Source organism: Polypterus senegalus, chromosome 4, assembly GCF_016835505.1.
Source record: "Polypterus senegalus isolate Bchr_013 chromosome 4, ASM1683550v1, whole genome shotgun sequence".
Taxonomy (NCBI): domain Eukaryota; kingdom Metazoa; phylum Chordata; class Cladistia; order Polypteriformes; family Polypteridae; genus Polypterus; species Polypterus senegalus.
In genome coordinates, this window is record NC_053157.1 from 221,043,338 (window position 1) to 221,060,383 (window position 17,046).

A 17,046-nucleotide genomic window follows, 5' to 3' on the forward strand; every position below is an offset into this window, starting at 1 on the left:
TATGGGAGACAACCCCGGGGGAATATTAGATATCCTAAAAGAAGGATGGTAAGAGGCTCTTCCCTCTACAAACATTAGAACATTAAAACACTCTAAACGAGAACAGGCCATTCAGCCCAACAAAGCTTGCCAGTCCTATCCACTTATTTCTTCCAAGAAAACATCAAGTCGTCTTAATGTCTACCACACTACTTGGTAGCTTATTCCAAGTGTCTATCGTTCTTTGTGTAAAGAAAAACTTCCAAATGTTTGTGCGAAATTTACCCTTAACAAGTTTCCAACGTGTGTCCTCGTGTTTTTGATGAACTCATTTTAAACATACTGGAGTATGTCATGCAATTATACGATAAATTTGGGAAGATTCGGCCCCTCCTTAAAAGTCACATGGAAGAGCCACAAGCAGCACAGGTACAATATTACGAATGTGGCACATCTCTCTGTGAGTTCACCGCGGGAGATTGGGTCATGGCCCTAGCACCTACCTCCCACTCTAAGTTACTTGCCCATTGGTAAGGTCCCTACAAAGTTAAGGAGGGGAAAGGATTCATCGACTATTTGGTGAGTCAACCCAATCGTTGGCCGAGGGAGTGGGTTTATCATATAAATCTGCTGAAACCGTGGAAGGACAGGGATCACGATCACTCCTCCGGTCAGCCCCGCTCACTCTTTGCTCACATGGCTAATCTTAACTTCGGTGCGGATTAAGTCCCAGACAACGACGGTAGCTAGAAACAGTTATCCTGTCTGTCCTGGAGGTAGTGAGTGAGAACCCGGAATGACCTCTCTGGTTGAGCATGACATTATGACAGAGCCCGGGGTTATAGTCTGAGTATGTCCATATCGTCTTCCTGAGGCAAAAGAGCTGAAGTGGAGCTTGAGATTAAGCACATGCTGGAACTAGGTGTAATCGAGGAAAGTCATAGTTCCTGGTCCAGTCCCAGTGTATTGGTCGCTAAGCCTGACGGAAGTTGGAGGTTTTGCAATGACTTCCATCGACTTAATCAAGTCTCTCGATTTGATGCTTAACCAATGCCATGAGTGGACGACCTCCTTGAAAGGCTTGGACAGGTTCAATATTTGACCACACTGGACATGACAAAGGGGTACTGGCAGGTTCCTTTAACAGACTCTGCGAAGGTTAAGATGGCGTTTAGCAACCCTAGTGGACACTGGCAGTATTGTGTCCTTCCATTTGGTTTACACATGCTCCAGAAACCTTCCAGCATCTGGTGGACAAAATGCTCAGGCCTCATAACTCATACAGTGCTGCCTACCTGGATGACGTGGTCATCTATTCCAACACATGGATGGAACACCCACAGCAGGTACAAGTGGTAATGCAGACACTTCCAAGAAATGCTTCTTTGGATTGAGCAAAGCCAAGTATTTAGGCTACCTGGTGGGTCAGGGTACCATGAAGCCACAGTGCTCCAAAGTAGATGCCATTTTTAAATGGCCCTGTCTGCAAACCAAGCGGCAGGTCCAAGCCTTTCTCAGGTTAGTGGGGTACTACCGCTGGTTTGTGCCCCGGTTCTTGGAGAGAGCGGTGCCCTTGACTGATTTGACAAAGAATAGGGCCCCAAACATTGTGGTATGGACTGAAAAGACAGGCGGTGCATTTAGTGACTTACAATACAATACAATACAATACAGTTTATTTTTGTATAGCCCAAAATCACACAGGAAGTGCTGCAATGGGCTTTAACAGGCCCTGCCTCTTGACAGCCCCCCAGCCTTGACTCTCTGAGAAGACAACTAAAAACTCCCAAAAAACCTTGTAGGGAAAATGGAAGAAACCTGGGAAAAGCAGTTCAAAGAGAGACCCCTTTCCAGGTAGGTAGGTAGGTAGTCAAAAGAAGGGGGTCAATACAATACAATACACAGAACAGAACAATTCCTTAAGACAGCATAATAATAAAAATTTTAGAAGTACGGTTTAACAGTAGATGATATGACATAATTAGGTTTGGATATTTTTAGAGTCCTGGAGACCTCATCCATCTAGCTGCCTCCCCATTTGGCCATGCCACGGCTGAAACGTTGCTGTCGATGAAAGGACCCTCTTTCCCATGATTCCTGTGATCCTCCATCAGGGATGACTTTACCATAGGCAGGCAAACAACTTGGCAGGTGGGCGTGGCACCAATGCCACATTTGGGTACCGAGAAAGAAACAGAATAGGTGAGGGTTAGTATTCAAATATAATTATCATGTTACTTATGTTTAGTGCTAATGACTAACATCAGAGATGCAGTCTGTACAGTTAATCAGCAGCTCTAGTCAGGATATGCTAAACTGAAGTAGTGAGTCTTCAGCCGGGATTTAAAGGCTGAGACTGAAGGGGCATCTCTTATGGAAGCAGGAAGACCATTCCACAGTTTAGGGGCCCTGTAACTAAAAGCTCGACCTCCCACTGTTATTTTATTAATCCTTGGAATCCTAAGCAGACCGGCATCTTGAGATCTTAATGTGCTCAGGTTTGTAAGTCATGATAAGTTCAGACAAGTAAGCGGACCTTGGCCATTTAATGCTTTATATGTTAAAAGGAGGATTTTGAAATCTGCCCTAAACTTAACTGGGAGCCAGTGTAAAGATTTAAGAACTGGGTTATGTGTTCATATTTTCTTGTTCTTGTAATAATTCTTGCAGCGCATTTTGGATTAACTGGAGGCTGTATAGAGAACAGTTTGAACAGCCAGTGAACACCGCATTGCAGTAGTCAATCCTACTAGAGATAAATGCATGAATTAATTTCTCACAATCCTGTTTATTTAGAAAGCCTTAATTTCCTAACATTTTTAAGATGGAAAAACATGTTTTGGACGACTTTGTAATATGTGCTTTAAATGACATGCTAGAGTCAAAGATAACTCAGAGATTGCGGGCTGATTCAGTAAAATTAATTGGGATTCCAACTGAGTTAAATGACGACAAAATATTGCTGTGATCAGCGTCATTCCCTCCAACAATTAACATCTCTGTTTTATCTGTATTTAAAGACAAGTAGTTCTCATTCATCCATTCCTTTAATTCACTAACACAACTAATTAAAGACAACATCGGAGAAACTTCATTTGATTTAAATGAAAGGTATAACTGGGTGTCATCTGCATACGAGTGAAAATTAACATTATGTTTCCTAATGAGAGATCCCAGTGGAAGCATGTAAAGTGAAAACAGTAAAGGTCCCAGTACTGAGCCCTGCGGACACCATATTGAACTTCTGTGTATAATGATGGAGTCCTGTCAGCACATTTCTGTACATACTGGAATCGATTTGATAAATAAGAACTGAACCAAGCGAGCACGGGCCTGTAAGCCCAACATCGTTTTCTAGCCTGTGCAGTAAAATAGAATGGTCAATGGTGTCAAATGCTGCACTTAAGTCCAACAACATAATTACAGTGGAATTTCCTTCATCAGAGGATATCAGAATGTCATTTACAACCCGTGTTAGTGCGTTTCTGTACTATGACCAGTCGAAAGCCAGACTGGAATTTCTCAAATAAATTGTAATGCGTAAGGTGTGACTGAAGCTGACTGGCGACTACTTTTCTAGTATTTTAGAGAGAAATGGTAAATTTGAAATAGGCCTATAGTTATTTAGTATGTGTGGGTCTAGGTCTGACTTTTTAAGTAAAGGTTTAATGACTGACACTTTTAGTGCATCAGGTACTGTGCCATGCAGTAATGAACTATTGATAATGTTAGAATAGGGCTGCAAGAACATCCATTGCACTTTTACTAGTTTTGTTGGCACTGGATCTAGGGAACAAGTAGTGGGCTTCATTTTAGTAATTAAAGTTAAGACTTCCTGCTCAGTTACAGGATTAAAATTATTAAAGTGCTGAATGCAATGTGACAGGGTCTGCTAAGCTAGTATTTGGTTTGTACTGTGATGCTGAGATCTGGGATCTTATATTTTTAATTTTCTCATTGAAGAAGTTCATAAAGTCTGTACTGCTAATATCTGTTGGTATTTTGCACTGTTGATCTGAATTCCCATTTGTTAATTTAGCCACTGCTCTAAAAGTACCCTAGGATTTTTATTATTGCTATCTATTAATGTAGAATAGTATTCTGAGCGAGCTTTAAAGAGGGCTTTTTTATATTTATTAACACTCTCTGTCCATGCAATTTGAAAGACATGTAGCTTTGTTGTTCTCCATCTGCGCTCCAGTTTTCGACACTCTAATTTAAGAGCTCGAGTATTTTCATTAAACCAGGGAGAGTTTCTATGTGCTTTGATCACTTTTGTTTTAGGGGAGCCACTGTGTCCAGAGCATCTCTCAAGGTCACATTATAATGTGATGTTAGCTGATCTAAATTGTTTTCCACGTTTACATTTGATGTTAACTGATCTAAATGGTTTTCCACAATTACACTCGACTTACTCAAGGTATCTATAAATTTTGAAGCAGAATTACAATCTAGATGTCACTGTCTTTGTTTTAATCTGCGAGTGCTGGCATGGGCAGAACTAAATCAAATGTAATTAAGAAGTGATCGGAAATAACTACATTTAATGGAGTAATATTTAAATTTTGAATTTCAACTTTGTAAGTTATAATTAAATCTAATGTATGGTTATGATTATGAGTTGGACCTTTGACAATCTGACAAAATCCTACTGAATTTAACAAATAAGTAAAACATTTGCTAAAAGTGTCAGTTTCCACATCAATGTGTACATTAAAATCCCCATCAGAACTACGTGATCATAATTTATAGCCAAATCAGACAGAAGGTTGCTAAATTCAGTCATGAACAATGAATATGGCCCTGGTGGTCTGTAGACTAGCACTATAATTGTGTTGGAATCTGTTTTAATATTTAAAATGAATGCCTCAAAGGATGTAAAGTTGCCTAAATTTTTAGGAGTGATTTGCATTTTGTTACAATGAATTATTCCAAGGCCTCCTCCTCGACCAGAATCTCTAGACTTATGAAGGAACGAGTATCCATCTGGTGACGCCTCAGCTAGGGAACAGTGTCACATTTACTAAGCCAGGTTTCAGTAAGAAGACACAGATCAGATTTTGTACTTAATATATATCATTTACCAAAACAGCTTTAGTGCCAAGAGAGAATGTTCAATAAACAGCATTTAAAACTGCATGGTTCTTTCTGAACTGCTGATATATTTTTGTTTTAATTTGAATTAAATTTCTATTACAGATGCCCCTGGTGGAGTGTCTGGTTTTATCCCTTGGTCTAATTATACACCTTATTTTTGGTTATCAATTAATTTATGGTTTGTATCAAGACTAAATTTACTGGATGCCCCACAACAGGGATTATGGGTAACAGCTTCAGGAAAATAACAGGTGGGATAAAGAACAGCCTGTGATTTAAGATCACATGACTGCGGCCTGGATGGTGCTCTAATCAGTCAACCAGGCAGTTTTGCTGCCATATTTTGGGATAATACATAAGATCCACCATCTCTTCTGAAAAATCCAGGCCTTTCCCAAAAATCATCCCAATTGTTCACAAACGCTATGCTTTTATTTGCACACCAGGTTTCTAGCCAGCAGTGAAAGGAATGCAATCTGCTATAAATCACATCCCCTCTAAATAATCTTGGTAAGGGACCAGATACAATTAAATTCCGACATTTTCTTTTAGCTTTGGTGCATAGAGAGATGAAGTTCCGCTTTAATACCTCAGTTTGCTGTAAATAAATATCATTAGTGCCGACATGCAGCAATAGGGTAGATACTTCATCGCGAACACGGTCCAATGCGGCCACTATGCCAGAAATCTTGGCCCCTGCAAGGCACTTAACATTAACTGCTGGTATAGTTTGGAATTCTAACATTCTGCACTATGGAATCGCCAATTATGAGCACTTTCTTATTCTCAGTTTCCACAGGCGCTCTGCGGAGAGCTGAGAATCTGTTCTGGGTCCAAATTGGTGACCTGGGTGTCGGGGGACTACATTTTGGATTCTTAGGCTCCTGTCTTACTGTTGCCCACTCGCCCTGTGGCTGAATTGGTGCTGCGGATTTCGGCCGCGCACTCACTACAGTGGGACCTGGAGAGACTGAAGCCGAATCAGAAGTAGACGCCGAATCAGACTTGAAGCAGGCCCTTACGTCCGCACCTATTTTGAAAGCACCTAACTTTTCTTTACCTTTCATCCTCCAAACAGACACTTCGGACACAGGCCTGAGGGCCGTGGTGAGCCAAAGCATCAATGGTGTGGAACACCCCATCATGTTCCTGAGCCAGAAACTGTTGGACCGGGAGACCAGGTATGCGGTGGTGGAGAGAGGCTTTAGTGATTAAATGGGCAGTTACTCAGCTGAGGTACTACTTGTTGGGCCAGGAATTCACCCTTGTCACGGACCATGCACCTCTACAGTGGATGGCCCAGCACAAGGAGTTGAATCCGCGGGTCACCAGGTGGTTTCTTGACCTCCAGCCATACAAGTTTTCACTCATTCGACGTTGTGGCATACTTCACGCAAACGATGATACTCTTTCTTGGTTTAACGACCTCTCGGTCAGGGTCATCTGACCTGTTGGTTCTAGGCTGACGGGGGCTTGTCACACACGTGGTAGGCAGCTACAGGGCTTGGGTAAGGGCAGTTCCGACTCATACCAGGATGTGACAGAGTGCACTGACTCATTTTCTCCCATTCCTGCAGACCATTCACAGGAGATTCCACCTGGCCCTCTTGACATCACTTCTGGGTCCAAGCCTATGGAAGAAGACCTTGCTGGCTCTGGCCCCTGTGATGTCACGGCCGAGCTCGAACCTATGGCTGAAGACTTTCATGAGCCCGACCCTTTTGGTCTCACTTCCTGTCTTCCCCTTTAAAAGCCTCCACCTTTTCCCTATTCCCTCAGTTCTGTTTTGGACTCGGTTTTGAGCACATCAGTGCTATCACTTAAAACAGCAATTTGCAACCAGAAAACCAAATATACAAGTGGCTGCCCCAATATATATATGAATATATATGACTATATATATACTGTACATATATATACAGTCATGGCCGATATTATCGGCACCCCTAGAATTTCCCAGAAAATGCACCATTTCTCCCAGAAAATTGTTGCAATTCCAGATGTTTTGTTCTACACGTTTATTTCCTTTATGTGCATTGGAACAACACAAAAGAACAGAGAAAAAAGTCAAATTTGACATCATATCACACAGAACTCCAAAAATGGGCCAGACAAAATTATTGGCACCTTTTCAAAATTGTGAGTAAATCGTTTTATTTCAAGCATATGATGCTCGTTTGAAACTACCTGTGGCAAAAAACAGGTGCTGGCAATATAGCAATCACACCTGAAGCCAGTTAAAATGGAGAAAAGTTGACTCAACCTTTTTGTTGTATGTCTGAGTGTGCCACACTAAGAATGGAGAACAGAAAGAAGAGCTGAGAATTGTCTGAGGACTTGAGAACAAATATTGTGGACAAATATCAACAATCTCAAGGCTACAAGTCCATCTCCAGAGATCTTCATGTTCCTTTGTCCACTGTGCGCAACATAATCAAGAAGTTCACAACACATGGCACTGTAGCTAATCTTCTTGGACGTGGACGGAAGAGAAAAATTGATAAAAGATAGTCCGAATGGTGGATAAACAGCCCCAATCAACTTCAAAACATATTCAAGCTGTTCTGCAGACTCCAGGTACATCAGTGTCAGCTCAGACTATCCGTCGACATCTGAACGAAATGAAACGCTATGGCAGGAGAGCCAGGAGGACCCCACTGCTGACACAGAAACATAAAAAAGCCAGGCTGGAGTTTGTCAAAATGTACTTGAGGAAGCCAAAATCCTTCTGGGTGAACGTCTTGTGGACAGATGAGACCAAGGTAGAGCTTTTTGGTAAAGCTCATCATTCTACTGTTTACAGAAAACGGAATGAGGCCTACTTAGAAAAGAGCACAGTACCTACAGTCAAACATGGTGGAGGTTCGAAGATGTTTTGGTGATGTTTTGCCGCCTCTGGCACTGGATGCCTTGACTGTGTGCAAGGCATCATGAAATCTGAAGACTACCAAAAGATATTGGGATGCAATGTAGGGCCCAGTGTCAGAAAGCTGGGTCTACATCATGGGTGTTCCAGCAGGTCAATGACCCCAAACATACCTCTAAAAGCATCCGGAAATGGTTGAAGACAAAGTGCTGGAGAGTTCTGAAGTGGCCAGCAATGAGTCCGGATCTAAATCCAATTGAACACTTATGGAGAGATCTCAAAATTGCTGTTGGGAGAAGACGCCCTTCAAATCTGAGAGACCTTGAGCAGTTTGCAAAAGAAGAGTGGTCGGAAATTCCAGTTGAGAGGTGTCACAAGCCTGTTGATGGTTATAGGAAGCGTTTGATATCAGTTTCTTTTTTCCAAAGGGCGTGCAACCAAATATTAAGTTGAGGGTGACAATGATTTTTTCCTGCCTGGGTTTTTGAGTTTTGTGTGAAATTATGTCAGATTTGGCTTTTTTTCTCTGTTTTTTGTGTTGTTCCAATGCACATAAAGGAAATAAACATGTGTATACCAAAACATTTGAAATTGCAACAATTTTCTGGGAGAAATGGTGCATTTTCTGGGAAAATTCCAGGGGTGCCGATAATTTCGGCCATGACTGTATACTGTATATACTGTATATATATATATATATATATATATATATATATATATATATATATATATTTTTTTTATAGCTGTATTTAAATATTTCATTGAACTTTAGAACAAGTTTGTATTTTTATCTTATTTTAAACATACTGTATGCACAGCATTTATGAGAAATTTCAGATTGCCTTTCATAGTATCCGTCCATCCATCCATTATCCAACCCGCTATATCCTAACTACAGGGTCCCAGAGGTCTGCTGGAGCCAATCGTAGCCAACACAGAGCGCAAGGCAGAAAACAAGCCCCGGGCAGGGCGCCAGCGCCACCGCCACCGCAGGGCATACACACACCAAGCACACACTATTTTTATTTTGTTTCTGAACTTTGAATCCTTTTCCTGTTTGTTTTTGGTTATGTTTTTCATATTGTTTGTAATTTTGTCTCAGTCCCTGTCCTCACTAACTTTCAATTACAGCCTAAAGGTGTTTCTTGACGGCCCTGTGTGTTACTGCGGATTGGGTCAGTTCTTTGCTGTGGCATTAGCGTACCCCTTGCTGTTGTTGTACAGCTTGCTCTCCCTCATGTTCTTAGTTTTTGTTCATGATTTAATAGAATATTTTGCTCTGAAATTGAATTAATTATACAGAATGATTAATTTAAATGTAATTATTTAGACTTGCTTTCGTTTTGTGTTGTGGTATTTTGTTTGATTTGGGATCTCTTTGATAATTTAAAGTTTTATTTTGGCATGTTTTTCTTTGTTCTTTGATAGACACACACCCATATCCACACTCACACAAGGCCAATTTATAGTCTTCATGCAACCTAACCGGCACATTTTTGGAATGCAGAAGGAAAACTAAAATGCGTGTTGGAAAACCCACAGAAACACTGGGATAATGTGCAGATTCCATAATGATAGAAAGTGGGCTGTGGTTTGGACTGAGATGTGTTACCACTGTGCCCCTCGCTGAAGCTTAGAGTGTTTACTTGTAATGTTAAGACGCTTATAAGCAGCCCAGGTTGAAGAAAATTTATTGCAGATACAATCCATGAAGTAAACCTCTTTGTGTACAACATGTCTACAAGCAATTGTACATTCATTTCTTAATATTTAATTTCATAAATGGTGCTGGCACAGTATAAGAAAAAAGCTGATTTAGTTTTTGCCTCAAGTTCATTTCTACCCATCCAGAGTTTTTTTTTTTTTTTTCTTTTTCTTTAAGACATATGCAACGTGCTTTCAATATCATTTGTCCCGACGTGAACTATGACCAGAGGGTCTTCGCCTGTTGTAGCAAGTAGTCGATTTGCTCTCTGTTTGCTAATGGCAACTCTGGTAGGAAGTACACAGCTTTTGATGAAACAATATTCTAAATATGATACAAATAAATCTAAAGAATATTCAAAATGACAGCTTGCGTGGGTTTGGAGGCACCTGCAGGAGTAAACAAAAGCACAGCATACAATATAAATTATCAGACATTCAGAAAGCTTTGAGGAAAATTCCTGACAGATGTTATTGACTGCAGTGGCAAATTAATAAGGTTGGAATGCAAGCTGGTTATTGGGAATACTGGGTGTGGGGTGAGGTTTAAAGGACTTGGCATGGACTCCACTCTCAGCTTAAGCTTATTAAATGTAGCTTAATATTTCTTATTTTGTATTACTAGTATTATAATGTTTAAAGGAATGGTACTTCACCCAAAAATCAGATTTTTGTGTAAGTTTCATACTCCATGTAGTTTATAGAGGTGGCCAAAAATAATTTTTAGTCTCATGCAGGGTCTCACATGGGGTCACATTCATTCATTCGGACAAGAGTCGGGTCTTCATTTTAAACGTGGAGCCCAATGTGAACAGGCCTCCTGTTTGAGCACTACTTTCATTTTATGGAGTTATGTATTTAACAATATTTTAGCAAAAAAAAAAAATCTGTGTTTTTCACATTGTAAACATATATGTGAATGACTTGACACGTGGATTATCCAACATGAGTAATGTGACATTTTTTCATATTGTTTGCTTCCATCCAGAGTTGGGCACCACTGGATCCTGATCTAAAATTTGTTATATAATGTCTCCTCGAAAACAAGAGATTAAAAAAAATTCTTGCCCACCACTACAGACTACATGAGATAAGAAGTGTAAAAAATATAATTTTGGGTGGGGGGATATATCTTAAAATAATGTTCATGTTTCTTGCTGTGCATAAATACAGTTGTAAGATCCATGGACGAGATGGGAACAGACAACAGACCCTAAGGTCTCCTGGTCCAAGTTGTGGCAGCCTGAATCTTGCTGTACATTATGTTCTACTTTGACTCACCAATATGTCCCTTATGCCTCAGAAGCATATCGTTAGCTGTTGCTCTGAAGCACTAGCTGAGGGACCCTATTGCCAGAGCTAAATCATGTGCTAAAGGTCATTTCTGTGGTCATCTGTAGTGCCATAGAGCGGACTAAGGCAGAGCGCCACCTTCATCAGAGTAGGAGAGAAGCCCAAGCATCAGTTAAGAGCAGCAGGGCTATTTAGAAAACAGATGACTGACAGATGGAAGTGGACCTGGCACAACAGCTCCAATTTATGGAGAATATCACTGATACATTTAATCCACATACAATTGTATAGTGATACAGTGCATCGTTGAAGCAAAAGGCAAAATAAAAAGTAAATAACATTAGTTTTGGAAAAAAGTGAAAACATTTAAAAGGATTAGCTTAAAATCAATAAAACACACAAAATAAGCAATAAAAAACACATAATGCATCTGCTTAAACTATATATATATTTTTATTGAGTTTTGTAGTGTGAAAGTGAATATGAAATGAACTAAATTTACACTATACACTTCTATAAATACCTTGGGTGGGCCTGCCATATGCACTGTCTTTTTATTTATTTATATAATATATATGTGTGTATATATATATATATATATATAGTGGAACAAGCCCCGGACACAGACAGGTAGACATGCTGCAAAGCACCACCACACGTTTATTTACACTAATATTTACAATTAATAAAGTGCACACAGCCCACTTCACCCCAAAGTCCTCCACCCGACTCAAGTCAACTCATGAAGGGAGGCGGCCCCTTTTATAAGCACCCGGATGTGCTCCAGGTGTGTTCCGGCAATCTCCAACCAACATGGCCCAGTGTGGCGTCCCTGCTTGTCTTCCCTCCGGCACTTCCGCCACACCCGGAAGTGCCAAGGTCCAGGGCTCCCAAGGCATCCATGCGCTCCCTGGCGGTGACCACGGGCTCCTATAGGGTTGAGCTTCAAAGCCCTGTACCTGTGGCCGCCAAAGGCACCAGGGTGGTCGCCCCCACATGGTCTGAGGGAGGCATAAGCCCTCCTTCGGTCCTCCAAGGCATCCTGGCCGAGTAGCCCCCCCCAGTCATCTGCGATACTATATATATATATATATATATATATATATATATATATATATATATATATATATATATATATATGTGCATGGGTGACAGATAGAGGGACCAATCAAAGGTAATTCCATGCCAGGCCAGGGGATAGCGAGGTGCACTAATCTTTCCTCTGATATTCCTGCAGATCAAAGACGGAAAATTCTGCCTGAATCTGACCCTTCCAGTTCCGGCCACAAGGCATTACTTCTGGTTCTAGCCCCAAAAACATTACTTCCGGTATCTGGCCCACCAGATGACATCACTTCCACCAACCTACTATAAAAGCCGGGCTACCTCCACATGTACTCAGTTTCTGTTTGTACACTTCTGTGTTGTGAAAGCTCCATTATTGCAGCCTTAATCAAATATACTGGTAGCTGCCCCAGGCACAGAAATAACCAACACAAGTCGATTTAAATGAGGTGGCCTCTCTTTTAAACAAGACTCAGGAACTGCTTCTGGTGTCCTGCCCAGGTCATCAGGAACATTTAGGGGTCATGCGGAAACCAGGGCTGTCCTTTTCTGAAATGCACCCTCTGGAGTTATCCAAAGATCCCAATATGTCTGTGTTTCTGGACTCCAACTCCCATGATACCCTGCAGGAACACTGCCACCTGTTGTGTGGGAGAATCAACTAGACCCAGTAAAACTGTTTGCCCAATCCATCCATTCTGGCCTTCTGGCTGGGTATGAATCAATCCCTTATCCTGGCCAGGATACCTGTCTTTCCTCCATGGCACCTATGCCATCTATTGAAAGTTTAATCTTGAAAGTGTGAGATTCAGATAAAAATTCAGACTGAAGAAAGATCACGATTCCCTTTCTGGGGCTGCCCTGTGAGACATCCTCAGACTTTGAGGGATCACCCTGCAGTTGCTGGATGTCATGGCCGGCCTGTACACTGGTACTGTTGTGCTGTGCAGAATAGGAGTAGAACCTCTGCGTTCTTCACATTTAATTCTGGGGTTCATCAAAGGTGTGTTTTTGTTCCTACTCTGGTCAGTGCTTGCATGGACTAGGTGTTGGACAGGGTCATGTGGTCTAGCGGTTGTGGGGCATCTGTTGGTGAGGAAAGATATACTGATCTTGACTTTGCCAAAGATGCTGTGATTTTCACAATGTCAATGGAGGCTCTGATTGGGGCTCTTGAGAGACTGAGCAAGGAGTCTCAGTGTCTGGGCTTGTGAATGTCCTAATAAAAAACAACATCCAGGTCTTTAATGACCTCTTGGGCACAACCATCAGCAGTGTGTCTGTCTGTGGAGAGAGTGTTGACCTTGTCGAGAGGTTTACTTACCTCGGCAGTGACATTCATGTCTCTGGTGACTCTCCTGTGAAGTCAGTAGACAGATTGGGAGAGCATGGGGGGGTTCATGAGGTCACTGGAAAGGGGTGTGTGGTGCTCCCGATATCTTTAGAGTCTTAAGAATCCTGGTGCTTCCTGTTTTGCTATATGCTTGCAAGACATGGATGCTATCCAGTGACCAGAGATGGAGAATGGACTCCTTTGGTACTGTGTCTCCTTAGTGAATCCTTGGGTAGCGCTGGTTTGACATTTTGTTGATTGAATGGTTGGTCATGGAGTCCTGAATGAGGCACATTACCTGCATTGTGAGGGAGCGTCAGTTATGGCACTATGGCCATTTCCAAAGCATGATCCAGCTCACAGAATCATCATTGTTGAGGATCCGAATGGATGGACTGGGCCAAAGGGACACCCACGTAACACCTGGCTGCGGCACATAAATGGTCATTTCAGGGGGTGGGACTGGACTGATTGTCTGTCTGGGGGGATTGCCATCCGGGATCTTGAGGTGTTTTGTGGTGTGGTGGGTGAGGCAACGCACTGTACCATTGCACGCTCCCCAACTTGACCTGATTTGACCTGATGTGACTGAAAAAGTATCACTCCTAATCCAACTGTCATTGAAGCCTAGATGATCTTTTTTTAATTATTTTTTTATATATGTACTGTAAGCACAGTGACTCTGGACATGATTCACAGTACAGTATGTGTCCTCCTCCAAAACCGTTGTGGATGTGAAATTTCCTCTTTCCAGTAAATCCACATGTGTACGAGGGTCCTGCCTCTGTGCATCTCTCCGCAATGTGCATGTGGGCTCTGCCTTTGTGGGCGGCTGCCTTGATGCTGATGCAGACAGGAAGCTGGTTGCTGGGATTTACCGATTAATAAGCATCACTTGCCAGGTGTAATGTCCCAGCTTTAATCAGCAAAGACTAAGGGTGCCCAGACATGTAGAGCAGCCACTTAGGGGAAATTTCAGAGGACAATTGGCTTTTTGTGAGATGCTACAATCATTAAAAAAAAGGAAGAAAGAAAGAGAGAAAGTGGCTCTTTTCATTGTCCTCCTGGCAAGGCTTCCAGCCAAGGAGTTAATTGCAATGCAGTCTTTACCCAGGAGGCTGCAGGGCTCCACTTGCTTAATCTGCTCCTTGGGTGGCAGTGGGATTCTCCTGTGGCCGCATGGCAAGGGGACGGGCGCAGGCTCCAGCTACCCACGTCCTAGTCGTCGGCTGACATGAACTTCAGGCAAATACTCCAACAGATTTTGGAAATGTGAGTGAGCCAGTCCCTGGAAAGTGAAATGTTTGTGTCCTTTAATCTTGTCTTTATTGAAGAGAACACAATGCTGTTATTGTTGTACTAGAGTGAGATGTGGGCACCCAGCCATTCTCGACGAAGTGCTCTGCAGTGGCTTCTATTTCAAATCATCTTGAATGTCGTTTCTCCACCTTAACACTGTAATTATAACTTCCTCAGGCGGCCACCTCGACAGGCAGTGGTGTAACAGAGCCCAGGTAGAAGGAGTCTGCAGCCAAGAGAAGACACCTTCACTGTGAGAAGCCAGGGTGGCCTGTGTTCTCATTTGGCGGGAGAGGTATGGGCAGCTGCTATTCCTTCCCCATGGAATGAGGAAGAAGAAGCCCGTTACAGCAGCACATCCATGTAGGCCGACAGGCAGCCTGTCATCCTTAAATTAATAACGAAGACAGACTGCCGAGCAATGACGCTGACAGAGAAGATGAAACTTCAAAATAGAAAAATACGTTACAAAGACTTGGAAGGCTTGCAAGTATCGGACATATAGAAAAGTGTCAGGAAGACAAATCCAGAAGGAATGGCAGGTAAAATATGTCACAGAGACAGAGAGATAACAATGTCAGACAGTCAGAAAAGACAACCAACTGATGTACGGGCGGATGTTAGGCAGCAGGCATTCTGACCTATGGGCAGAGACAGACATGAAATTTCAAACCTGCCAGCAAAGGAAAGACGCATCCTGTTAATAATCATGAAAGACTTTTTCATTCACCACACTTGTTAATCTTGCCACTCACAGAGCTCAAAAATGGGTGCAGGCCTCAAAACCTAAAAGCCAGACCTACACTGCAAGCAATGAAACCTAAGCCAAGGGGAAAGTAGTTAGATCATGACATTAAATCTTGTTTACCTTATGGTAAGAATTATTGACCTATCAAAACATTTTTAAGAAATCTTGTCAAGTAAATTTTGCTTACCCCTTTGGCAGATATTTTTGCTAAATAACAGCAAAACCACTCCCATTTAAAGTTTTTTTTAACTTTGTCTAGGTTTGACTAGCTATGTTATATGGGTTGGAGAAGGAGGCACTGACCAAAAAACAGAGCTGGAGGTGGCAGAGTTAAAGATGCTAAGATTTGCATTGGGTGTGACGAGGATGGACAGGATTAGAAATGAGGACATTGGAGGGTCAGCTCAAGTTGGACGGTTTGGAGGCAAAGTCAGAGAGGCGAGATTGCATTTGGTTTGGACATGTGCAGAGGAGAGATGCTGGGTATACTGGGAGAAGGACGTTAAGGATAAAGTTGCCAGGTAAGAGGAAAAGAGGAAGGCCTAAGAGAAGGTTTATGGATGTGGTGAGAGAGGACATGCAGGTGATGGGTGTGACAGAACAAGATGACGAGGACAGAAAGATATGGAAGAAGATGATCTGCTGTGGTGACCCCTAATGGGAGCAGCCGAAAGAAGTTTTTGTATATGTGTTTTATGCACTGCGCCTTGTCACCTTTGACAAATTCCAAAGGCAGGTTAACAAGAAATCTGGAGCAAAATAACAAAACAGCTTAATATTTTTAAGGAAGATTCATAAAGGAAGCACAAAAGGCAAGACAGGAAGAAATAGGTTTTGCTTAGAAAGGTATAACTTTAAGCAAATAAATGAAAACAGATCGGAATGACAGAACATTAGGACAAACTAGATGAGAGCAGGCCATTCAGCCCAACAAAGCTTGCCAGTCCTATTCACATAATTTAAGTTCTGAAGGTCCCTAAAGTTCTACTGTCTACTATGCTACTTGGTGTCTATGATTCTGTGTGTGAAGAAAAACTTCCTACAGTTTGTGTGAAATTTACCCTTAACAAGTTTCCAACTGTGTCCCCGTGTTCTTGATGAACTCTTTATAAAATAACAGTCTCGATCCACTGTACTAATTCCCTTCATAATTTTAAACACTTCAATCATGTCACCTCTTAATCTTCTTTTTCTTAAACTGTAAAGGCTCAGTTCCTTTAATATTTCTTCATAATTCATCCCCTGTAGTCCAGGAATCAGCCTAGTCGCTCTTCTCTGGACCTTTTCTAGCACTGCTATGTCCTTTTTGTAGCCTGGTTACCAAAACTGCACAAAGTACAGTAATCCCTCCTCCATCGCGGGGGTTGCGTTCCAGACCCCCCCACGATAGGTGAAAATCCGCGAAGTAGAAACCATATGTTTCTATGGTTATTTTTATCATTTTTAAGCCCTTATAAACTCTCCCACACTGTTTATAAATATTCCCCGCAGAGTTATACAGCATAATCCCTTTGTATTCTCTTAGATATTAGGTAAGATTCATTGAAATTATGTATATAAACACACTGTTTATATACAGTAAAACCTAAATATTATTTTAAAGATATTGAGTGTCTCCGATATCACATGTTACATCCATTACGATAGACAGGCAACCAGCAA